The following is a 10,559-nucleotide window of genomic DNA, read 5'->3' as shown; positions in this document are numbered from 1 at the left end:
CGGGTTGAGACCCTTCTGTCTGCATTCGTCACCCATTCCTTCTATCCAGAGACGCTGCCTGTCCCACTGAGTTACTCCAGCATTTTGTGTCTATCTGTGGTGTAAACCAGCATCTGCAGTTCCTTCTTACACTTGTCTCTGATCCAGACTGACACTCCAGTGAAATAGACAATAGACAATAGACAATAGGTTCAGGGGGAGGCCATTCGGCCCTTCGAGCCAGCACCGCCATTCAATGTGATCATGGCTGATCATCCCCAATCAGTACCCCCCGTTCCTGCCTTCTCCCCATATCCCCTGACTCCGTTATTTTTAAGAGTCCTATCTAGCTCTCTTGAAAATATCCAGGGAACCTGCCTACACCGCCCTCTGATGCAGAGAATTCCACAGACTCACAACTCTCTGTGAGAAAAAGTGTTTCCTCGTCTCCATTCTAAATGGCTTACTCCTTTTCCTTAAACTGTGTGGCCCCTGGTTCTGGACTCCCCCAACATCGGGAACATGTTTCCTGCCTCTAGCGTGTCCAACCCCTTAACAATCTTATATGTATCAATGAGATATCCTCTCATCCTTCTAAATATAGGGGAGGTGCAGCCTTGTGTAGATGCTGGCATTTGCACGAGAAAGTAAATGAAAATCATTAAGATCTATTTCCTCTCTTTCACTGTTGCCAGTTGTAAGCTTGTGCAAGATCCTCTTCACTTGCAAACACATTCCAAATCAATTCCTATTTTGTAACCATGTTGGTCAAGCAATAAATTCATGGCAGGGCACCCAAAAGATGTTGGAGCCATAGAGCAAAACAGGCCCTTCGGCCCGTTGTGGTTGTGCCAACCACCAAGGGCCCATTTACAGACCAATGCTACCTACCCTAATTTGATTCTGCCCATATTCCCATCAAGTGTATACGATCATGAAAGGAATAGATCAGGTGAATGCAATCCTTCATCCAGAGTAGGGGAATCAAGAACCAGTGGATATAGGCTGAGGGGGTGGGGAAGATTTAATAGGAACCTGAGGGGTAACTTTTTTATACAAAGGGTGGTGGGTGTATGGAACGAACAGCCGGAGGAGGTAGTTGAGTCAGGTACTGTCACAATGTTTAGGAAACATTTAGATAGGTACACGGATCGGATAGATTCAAAGGGATATAGGCTAAATGCAGTGTAGATGGGACATATTGGTAGTCGTGGGCAAGTTGGGCTGAGGGCCCTGTTTCCACTTTGTTCGACACTATGACTCTAACTCTCCCCAGAATCCACCTGCATACTAGGGGCAATTTCCAGTGAGTAATTAACTTGCCAATCCACCCATCTTTGGAATGTGGGGGGAAACAATAGCACCCAGGGGAAACCCACAGTTAAATGGATAGGATGGGGTCGGAGGGAGATGGGCCAAAGGGACTAGTGTAGATGGGGCATGTTGGTTGGCATGGATAAGTTGGGCCGAAGGGCCTGTTTACCACGCTGTTTGGCTCTATGGCTGTATTGCTCGTGACAAGTGACCATGGCAAGCTATTGAATCATGATAGCAATCAGCATTGAGGAATTCTGTTCTCTTTTCACAATCAGAGGAGGTTTGAGTAGTTGGAAATTGGGATGGATGCCTTGCAGAGTGCTCCCTTCTTTGATTCAGGAGTTCTTGAGGAAACAGTAGGACCGGTTGAACATCTTGCTTGAGATCAACAAAATCTCAGTCTGTGCTAATAGTGTGACGGGATGGGCTTGAGGAAGTAGATGAACTCTGACATTACTGGATAACAGAACAGCTGGAGGATCCACCGAGTTCCCCTCCTATCTCCATTTCTTACATTCATCTAGTATACTTCCATCCTAACCTTTGAGTAAAGAAGTTGGGAGGCCATGTTGCAGTTGTATAAGACATTGGTGAGATCGCATTTCGAATATTGTGTTCAGTCCTGGGCACTATGTCATAGGAAGTTGTTGTCAAGCTGGAAAGGGTTGACAACAGAGAAGATATATGAGGATGATGCCAGGACTATAGGGTCTGAGCTATAGGGAAAGGTTGAGTAGGCTGGGACTCTATTCCCTGGAGCGCAGGAGGATGAGGAGTGATCTTATAGAGGTGTATAAAATCATGAGAGGAATAGATCGGGTAATTGCACAGAGCCTCTTGCCCAGTGTAGGTGAATCGAGGACCAGAGGACATACGTTTAAGGTAAAGTGGAAAAGATTTAATGGGAATCTAAGGGGTACCTTTTTCACACAAAGGGTGGTGGGTGTATGGAACAAGCTGCCAGAGAAGGTAGTTGAGACAGGGGCTATCCCAACATTGAAGAAGCGGTTAGACAAGTACATGGATAGGACAGGTTTGGAGGGATATGGACCAAGCGCAGGCTAGTGGGACTAGTGTAGCTGGGACATTGTTGGCCGGTGTGGGCAAGTTGGGCTGAAGGGTCTGTTTCCATACTGTATCACTCTATGACTCCATATGACCTGGACCTAATGTGGCCATGAACCTTTCCTGCCAAACTTGGCCTTCAGATCCACGGCTTTGGAAATACAAGGAAATGCAGGTGCTGGAATCTTGCATAGAACACAAAGTGCTGGAGGAACTCTAACGGGCAGCATCTCTGGAGCACATAGATAGGCAATGTTTCGGGCAGGGACCTTTCTTCAAACTCAAGGACACAAACTGCTGAACTAACTCAGTGGATCAGGCAGCATCTCTGGAGGACAGGAAAGGTGATGTTTCGGGTCTGGACCCTTCAGACTCATGGACATAGAACTGTTTGATCTCCATAGAGCTGCCACATGGCACTCATACAACTAGAGTTGGGGTTTGATAGTATGACTGCAAATTCACCAGATCATTTGTTCTTCTTTCTAACTCTCCAAAGAAAGCTGGTGATAAATTATTTGCACAGAGTTGGCACCGGAACTTGGCTCATGAAGTACCTCCTTAGTCTCCTTTATCTCCTTGGGCACCTCATTCTTCATCCTCTTTCATTCGCTCAATGCTTTACACTCACCCATTCCTCAATACCCAGTGCAATGTTCCACATTACAACTCTGTTGTATTTTGTAGAGCTGCCAACTCTTCACAGTAACACTAGAGTCACCAGCGATTAACGGCACTGCAGTCCGGGGAGAGAGACCAGAGCATTAAATAAATCTCATCCTTACATTAGTATTGGGTTATTATTGTCACGTGCATCGAGGTACAGGGAAAGTCTTTTTGTTTGCGTGTTATCCAACTGAATCAGGTAATCACAATCACAAGAATACTTTATTCGCCAAGTATGTTTTGCAACATATGAGGAATTTCATTTGCCAAGTCAGTCATACAAATAAAAAGCAACGGGACGCATCAAATACATTTGAACATAAAAAACATCCACCACAGTGACTCCTCCACATTCCTCGCTGTGATGGAAGGCGAAAAAAAAAGTTCAAATCTCTTCCCTTCTTTGCTCTCGGGGGCATCGAGCCTCCGTTGACGGGACGATCTTGACTCCCGTAGCCGGCGGTGTTTGGGCCCCCCGCATCGGGGCGATCGGCTCCTGCATCGAGGGAATGTCAGCTCCCCAGCGCCGGGCAATCGAACCGCGCGTCGGGGCTGGTCGAGCTTCTGTGTCGTTGGAGCTGCCGACTAGCCTCTCCCAAGACCGCGAGCTCCCGATTTAAAGTCCGCAGGCTGCGGTTGGAGCGATCCCAGGCAAGGGATCGACTCCGGTGTTAAGTCCACGCCTAGCGGTGGGGCTCAAGCCAGTCCGAAGTGGCCTCCAGCTCCATCAATGGTAGGCCGCAGGGCGACCGGAAATGCAATCCGGAAAACAGTCGCATCTCCGGCAAGGTGACAAACTGAAAAGAAGTTTCCCCCGACCCCCTCCCCCTCCCCCACATAAAACAAACCGGAGAACATTTACACAGATTTTTAACACACACTAAAAAAAAATTTTAAAGACGAAAAAACAAACAGAATGTTGGCGGGGCTGCCAATCGTTCAACGCTCCTGGTGGTAGACTATACATGCAGACAATCAACCCATACACAAGTACAACAGTGTCGGAAAGAACTGCAGATGCTGCTTTATACCGAAGATAGACAAAATGCTGGAATATCTCAGCAGTTCAGGCAGCATCTCTGGAGAAAAGGAATAGGGAACGTTTCGGGTCGTAACCCTTCTTCAGACTGAAAGATAGAGAAAGCCAGAACAAGATAGGGCCGGCAACAGATGACCTCAGGAAGGGTGGAGTCCATAATGGCCGATTGTTGGCTGGGGAAGATGTCGCAGGAATACAAGGATGGGAACAGTGGAACTACTAGGATGACTAGGGAGGGGAGGGGGAGGGCAGGCACGATTGGAGAGGGCTACAGGTAGTGCAAAGAGAAAAATACCAGAGTTTTGCAGTATTGTAGCATGACATTAAAGAGAAAAAGTGCAGCATTTACAATGGGGTTGATTGGAAGATTGGGACTACCTCCTAACTTAAGAGAGGACTATTCAGGTCAGGTAACCGAGGGGAAGAAGCTGTTCCTGAGACTGAAGCTATGTCTTTCAATCTTCTGTATCCCCTCACAAGCGGGGAATGGAGGGAATGACCAGGGTGAGAAAGATCCTTATAATAAACCTTAGACCACCCTTGTTTGTAATTCATACACTGGTTCTGGAGTAACTCAGCAGGTCAGGCAGCATCTTTGCAGAAAAGGAATTGGTTACGTTTCTGCTCGGAACCCTTCTTCAAACTGGCTGCAATACCCTCTCTCACTGTTCCCCCGATGTTATTCCTACCAGTATGACGAAGGGTTCCGACCCGAAATGTCACCTATTTGTTTAGTTTCGTTTAGAGATACAGCACAGAAACAGGCCCTTCGACCAGCGATCCCCGCACACTAACATTATCCTACACACACAGGTACTTACATGTATACAAAACCAATTAACCTACAAACCTATACATCATTGGAGTGAGGGAACCGAAGATCTCGGAGAAAACCCACGCAGGTCACGGGGAGAATGTACAAACTCCATACAGACAGCGCCCGTAGTCAGGATCGAACCCGGGTGTCTGGCGCTGTCAGTCAAGTCAAGTCAATTTTATTTCTATAGCACATTTAAAAACAAGTTAGTCTAACGTCGGTAGTGGGGAAACTGCTAGAATCAGTTATTAAAGATGGGATAGCAGCACATTTGGAAAGTGGTGAAATCATTGGACAAAGTCAGCATGGATTTATGAAGGGTAAATCATGTCTGCCGAATCTTATAGAATTTTTCGAGGATGTAACTAGTAGAGTGGATAAGGGAGAACCAGTGGATGTGTTATATCTGGACTTCCAGAAGGCTTTCGACAAGGTCCCACATTAGAGATTAGTATACAAACTTAAAGCACACGGTATTGGGGGTTCAGTATTGATGTGGATAGAGAACTGGTTGGCAGACAGGAAGCAAAGAGTAGGAGTAAACGGGTCCTTTTCACAATGGCAGGCAGTGACTAGTGGGGTACCGCAAGGCTCAGTTCTGGGACCCCAGCTATTTACGATATATATTAATGATTTGGACGAGGGAATTGAATGCAACATCTCCAAGTTTGCGGATGACACGAAGCTGGGGGGCAGTGTTAGCTGTGCGGAGGATGCTAGGAGGCTGCAAGGTGACTTGGATAGGCTGGGTGAGTGGGCAAATGCATGGCAGATGCAGTATAATGTGGATAAATGTGAGGTTATGCACTTTGGTGGCAAAAACAGGAAAGTAGATTATTATCTGAATGGTGGCCGATTAGGAAATGAGGAGATGCAACGAGACCTGGATGTCATGGTACACCAGTCATTAAAAGTAGGCATGCAGGTGCAGCAGGCAGTGAAGAAGGCGAATGGTATGTTAGCATTCATAGTAAAAGGATTTGAGTATAGGAGCAGGGAGGTTCTACTGCAGTTGTACAGGGTCTTGGTGAGACCACACCTGGAGTATTGCGTACAGTTTTGGTCTCCTAATCTGAGGAAAGACATTCCTGCCATAGAGGTAGTACAGAGAAGGTTCACCAGACTGATTCCTGGGATGTCAGGACTTTCATATGAAGAAAGACTGGATAGACTCGGTTTGTACTCGCTAGAATTTAGAAGATTGAGGGGGGGATCTTATAGAAACTTACAAAATTCTTAAGGGGTTGGACAGGCTAGATGCAGGAAGATTGTTCCCGATGTTGGGGAAGTCCAGAACAAGGGGTCACAGTTTAAGGATAAGGGGGAAATCTTTTAGGACCGAGATGAGGAAAACTTTTTTCACACAGAGAGTAGCGAATCTCTGGAATTCTCTGCCGCAGAAGGTAGTTGAGGCCAGTTAATTGGCTATATTTAAGAGGGAGTTAGATGTGGCCCTTGTGGCTAAAGGGATCAGGGGGTATGGAGAGAAGGCAGGTACAGGATACTGAGTTGGATGATCAGCCATGATCATATTGAATGGAGGTGCAGGCTCGAAGGGCCGAATGGCCTACTCCTGCACCTATTTTCTATGTTTCTATGTAACTCTCGTTGACCAAAGTGCTTTACATCAGTGCAGGTACTAACATGCTACATACAGTGGTACATAGATCAACAATACATACATGAATACATACATACAGCGCTCCCTCAGAGGACCTCAAGAAACGCTTGTGAGTAGAAATAGGTTTTAAGTCTAGACTTAAAGGAGTCGATGGAGGGGACAGTTCTGATGAGGAGCGCGATGCTGTTCCACAGTCTAGGTACTGCAACCGCAAAAGCGCGGTCACCCCTGAGCTTAAACCTAGACCGCGGGATAGTCAGTAGCCCCAAGTCAGCCGACCTGAGGGACCTGGAGTAGAGTGGTGGGTTAGCAGATTTTTGATATAGGTGGGGGCAAGCCCGTTAAGGGCTTTGTATACCTATAGGAGGAGCTTGAAATTGATTCTGTACCGTACTGGGGGCCAGTGGAGGGAGGCCAGGATCGGGGTGATGTGGTCCCTTTTACGTATACCCGTCAGAAGTCTCGCTGCGGCGTTTTGGACCAATTGCAGGCGGGACAGGGATGCTTGGCTGATGCCAGTGTATAGGGAGTTGCAGTAATCAAGGCGGGAGGAGATGAATGCGTGGATGGAGGATGTAGCCTTGTGGAACCCCGCAGCAGAGGCTAGCTGGGGAAGAGAATGAGTTGCCTATGTTTGTAGAGAAACTCCTATCTTTGAGGTAGGAGACTAACCAGCTCAGGGCAGTGCCATCAACACCAACCCCGTACCGGAGACGGGCAATTAGGACGGCGTGGTCCACTGTATCAAACGCTGCGCTGAGGTCGAGAAGGAGCAGGGTTGCTCAGTCGCCGGAGTCAATGGCGAGAAGCAGGTGTAAGGCAGCAACTCTACCGCTGCGCCACCTTGCCACCCTTCTAATTCTCCAAAGATGCTGCCTGACCCGACAGGTGTCGGGGTTTATGGGGAGAATGCAGGAAAATGGGATTGAGAGGGAAAGATAGATCAGCCATGATTGAATGGCGGAGTGATGGGCCAAATGGCCTAATTTTACTCCTATCACTTATGATCTTATGACCCGCCGAATTACTCCAGCATTTTGTGTCTATCCATGGTCTCACCAATACTTCAATCACTTTGCTCACTAAGACATTATCCACGGAATACGAAGTGCCCATATTCTTTTTCCTACTGAGGCCCATAACTTCCATTTATCTGTGCTGGAATAAATGTGATAATTTCAAGCCCATTCTGCCTGATTTTGACGTCACCGTGCTTTCCTCCGCCCACTTTGCAATATTAAAAGTGAAACTTGCACTCGTTTAGTTCCACCTTCATTCCGCAGAGTTGGTACTTTGTTCCCGGTGACCACGTGGGTTTTCTCTGCTTTCCTCCCACATTCCAAAGACATGCAGGTTTGTTGGATAATTGGCTGCTGTAAATTGCCCCTAGTGTGTAGGATGCGAAAACGCGTTAACATAGAACTGGTGTACGTGTGATCGATGGTCGGCGTGGACGGACTCGATGGGCCGAAGGGATCGTTTCCACACTGATTCTCTAAACTAGACCAAACTAAACAAACTCCACATTGACAAGGATCAGGGGTTATGTGGAGAAGGCAGGAGAATGGGTTTGAGAGGGAACGATAGATTAATCATGTTTGCATGGCGGAGTAGACTTGGTGGGCCGAATGGTCTTACACTGCTCCTAGAACTTATAAACCTATTAAATTATTGTCCTTTTAAATATTTTTTAGCATAACAGATTGCATTGCAATCTTGCTTCTTTCCTGCTTTTTTTGCAGTCACCATTGTATTTACTGGGGCATTTATCATTACACTCTTTAATTCTGAGCTTCATCTGAACAAGGAATTTCATTGAACTCTGTTTTATCTGACAAAAAAACTAATCCAAATCTGAATCGAAACTACTTACTGCCACCATGTGGCTCCTCGCATATGGTGCGGAATGGAAGATGGAGCATCCTGGACAATACAGCTCACCCCCTCCATGACACACTGGTCAACCTGAGCAGCACCTTCAGCAACAGACTGGTTCCACCAAGATGCAGCACAGAACGCCACAGGAGATCCTTCTTCCCTGTGGCTATCAAACTGTACAACTCCTCCCCCTTCTGTCGTGGGTAGACTGAGACTGACTCCCCCCCCCCTCCCTCCTCAATCTTTGCACATCCCCCAAGCCTTTCCACTCTTCACTTTAATTTCATGTTTCATGTATTTTGTGTTTTTTATGACTGTTGGCCGATCAATTTCCCGCCAGGGATGAATAAAGTTCTATGGTATCGTATTTTTTGTGATCAGAGGTGATGGAACTGTGATCGCCCACGGCAACAAGTGAGTTGCCAGAGGGAGGGAGGTTCGGAAATCTGGGAGTGCGGGAATCCTGAGGATTCCGTACATTGACGTGTCTCAAAGTTCTTTCCAACTTCCCTGACCGACATCCAAAGACGTACAGGTTTGTAGGTTCATTGGCTTAGGTAAGAAATGTAAATTTTCCAGAGTGTGTAGGATAGTGCTAGAAACATAGAAACATAGAAAATAGGTGCAGGAGTAGGCCATTCGGCCCTTCGAGCCTGCACCGCCATTCAATATGATCATGGCTGATCATCCAACTCAGTATCCTGTACCTGCCTTCTCTCCATACCCCCTGATCCCTTTAGCCACAAGGGCCACATCGAACTCCCTCTTAAATATAGCCAATGAACTGGCCTCAGCTACCTTCTGTGGCAGGGAATTCCACAGATTCACCACTCTCTGTGTGAAAAATGATTTTCTCATCTCGGTCCTAAAAGACTTCCCTCTTATCCTTAAACTGTGACCCCTAGTTCTGGACTTCCCCAACATCGGGAATAATCTTCCTGCATCTAGCCTGTCCAACCCCTTAAGAATTTTGTAAGTTTCTATAAGATCCCCCCTCAATCTTCTAAATTCTAGCGTGCAGGGATCGCTGGTACTTGGTGGGTCGAAGGACCTGTTTCCGTGCTGCATCTCCAAACTAAACTAAACCACATTTGGTGGACAAAGCGGTGGAATTTCACATCTGTGGAGGGAACGGATAGATGATGTTTCAGGTTGTGACTGATTGTAGTAGAGGGGAGAAAGTTGAATAAAAGAGATGCGGCAGGCAAAAGTCTGGCAAGTGATAGGTGGAGTGGTTGCGATTGGCAGAATGTGGAGTGAATGAGAAGGGGTAGGGGTGAAATGGGGGCAAAAGGATGTCAAATAAGGAGAGACGAGGAGTGAAGTGTAAAGCTGCAGGGAGAGATGTGGGTGGGAGGGGACATGGGGGGAGTGGAGAGAGGGGATTAAATAAATATATAGTCAGCCAGCAGCCTGCCTTCTAAGAGCCTGCTGTGAAGGAACACAGCAAAAAAACAGGGAGAGGTAGAGGGGGAGATGTTGTGGGTATTGGGACATTGAGGGATAAACAGTTTTGCAACTTGGGCAGGAAGGAACTGCAGGTGCTGGTTTATACCGAAGATAGACTGAAAATGCTGGAGTAACTCAGCAGGTCAGGCAGAAACTCAGGAACAAAGGAAGAGGTGACGTTTCTTATCGAGACCCTTTACACCTAAAGTCGGGAGAGGGAAACTCGAGGTATGCAAAGGTACAGAACAAATCAGAGCCGACACCGACGACTCAAGAAAGGTGGAGCCCACAATGGTCCATTGTTGGTTGTGGAAGAGGTGATAATGAAGTTATACAAACAGTGAAACTGGCAAGACAACTAGGGTGGGGAAGGGACGGGGAGAGTGAGAGAACGGGAATGTAAGGATGACTTGAAATTAGAAAAATCAAGCTGCCCAAGCGAAATTTGAGGTGCTGTTCCTCCAATTTGCATTGGGCCCCACTCTGACAGTGGAGGAGGCCGAGGACAGAAAGGTCAGTGTGGGAATGGGAAGGGGAGTTGAAATGTTAGGCAGCTGGGCAAAGGCGGACTGAACGATTGTGGACCTGGTCATTGGAGAAACTCCCAGACCCCAGATCATCTATGTTTCTATAGATAGTGCTCTAGAGGCTAGTGGAATCAAGGGATATGGGGAGAAGGCAGGCATGGGTTATTGATTGGGGATGATCAGCCATGATCATATTGAATG

Source organism: Amblyraja radiata, chromosome 16, assembly GCF_010909765.2.
Source record: "Amblyraja radiata isolate CabotCenter1 chromosome 16, sAmbRad1.1.pri, whole genome shotgun sequence".
Classification (NCBI taxonomy): domain Eukaryota; kingdom Metazoa; phylum Chordata; class Chondrichthyes; order Rajiformes; family Rajidae; genus Amblyraja; species Amblyraja radiata.
The sequence above is the reverse complement of the archived record's forward strand: the minus strand, read 5'-3'. Positions refer to the sequence as shown.